At 34.3% G+C, this 1,515-nt stretch overlaps 1 protein-coding gene across 1 annotated transcript in view; it reads right to left on the reverse strand.

Annotated features, from left to right (window-relative positions):
• The window catches only part of Etf-QO (electron transfer flavoprotein-ubiquinone oxidoreductase), a gene marked incomplete in the record, with an annotated part of 29,311 nt that overhangs the window by 21,573 nt on the left and 6,223 nt on the right, over positions 1 to 1,515 (reverse strand).

Consider the following 1,515-nt stretch of genomic DNA (forward strand, 5'->3'; position numbering starts at 1 on the left):
TTTAAATATGAAAAGAAAATGAAAATTGAGAGGAAGAAAATATATGTAACAATAATAGATGATAAAGAGGCAAAATTATAAGTATAGTGCACAAAACTTATAACGCGGGTAAGGAAAATGGATAAAAGTGGAGAAAATAAGGGGAAAGAGTAAAATAAAGAAAGGGGAAAGAAAAAAAAAAAATTGTGTTTTTCATTGACCGCACCCCCAACCATCTTCTCATTTATCATCCACGGTCAACTATCTCTCATAATTATATATTAGTTATAGCATGTTTAAAATGTGTTTGCCTGTAGGAAAGGAAGGTAACTCATACAACCCCGACCCTAGCTCCTTATCCCCTCACACCATAAGAACCCCTCCTACTGGGAACAAACCTTTGAGGTTAGAGGCAGTACGGAACTTGGTAACATCCAAACAGTTCGGGATCGGGTGGTACTTGTAACGCTTACCCCTATTCTCTGACTCTTAAGTTACGAATATAGAAGGTTAGGGGTGGTTAGTTTATTCTTTATCTTTGATTGGGACTGTTTCTTAATGATTTTTGTTTTATTTTGTAGGCAACTATACTGACAACTCTGTTCTGACTTGCTGTTTATGACCACAGTACCTTCCAAAGAGTTATTTTTGAGATTTGTTAATCATTGTATAAAAAAAAAAAAAACTTCCTCTTTTTACAAGTAACAACAGTTAAAGTTTTATCACTAGTCTCCAAATGCCTTATTTATCAAATCTATCAATGTTAACTTTTAGGCTGTTCCTTGGCAGGAGTTTCAAAACAAGGTTTATCACCCAGCTTTACAGCTTCACCCTCTTTTATAATATTTCTCAAAGGATGCTTTGAGACCCATGTAGCCTGGGAAACTCTTTTCATAAAAGTGGAAATATAGAATGGACCACTCTTAGCCTGTTTTCAAAAATTTAAATATGTCCATAAATATGTTTTTGGTTTGAGAGTAGATAGTTTTCCCCTAACCCAGCTTACTTAACATGGCAAACTTATAATCTTGTGATAATAATGAAAATAGTTTTGTTAATAGAAAAACTTGATACGAGGAATTTCAATTAGTAAAGTTGCAGAAATAGGTCGAGGATAGGAAAGAAAAAGTAGTGTCAACTGAGTAGGTCTGTTCCGACAACTCCTGAATATCCAGAACTAGATGAGAGAAGACAAAAGAATGTTTGTCTCTCCCTTACCCACAGGCAAACCTATCTTAGATGCACTATACTAAGGCTTCATATAATTTTTTTTGTTTTGATAGATTCTATTCTACGTTTTTTCCTATTTCTTGTACATTATGATGTTTTCTAGACTACTAGCCGTATGAAAGCAAAAACTAGTATTTTAAGAATAAACGAGGAGAAGATGGTTGGGGGTGCGGTCAAGGAAAAACACAAATAAGTTCGAGTAACCTATTTTTAATGTGCCAACGTTTCGGCTAGAGTTTCTAGCCTTCTTCAGGGCTAAAAACAGAACAAGAAAACAACCACAGTAAGTATAGAAAAATAAAAAAA

Source organism: Halyomorpha halys, unplaced genomic scaffold (assembly GCF_000696795.3).
Source record: "Halyomorpha halys isolate HHAL.00 unplaced genomic scaffold, Hhal_1.1 Scaffold141.1, whole genome shotgun sequence".
NCBI classification, from domain to species: Eukaryota; Metazoa; Arthropoda; class Insecta; order Hemiptera; family Pentatomidae; genus Halyomorpha; species Halyomorpha halys.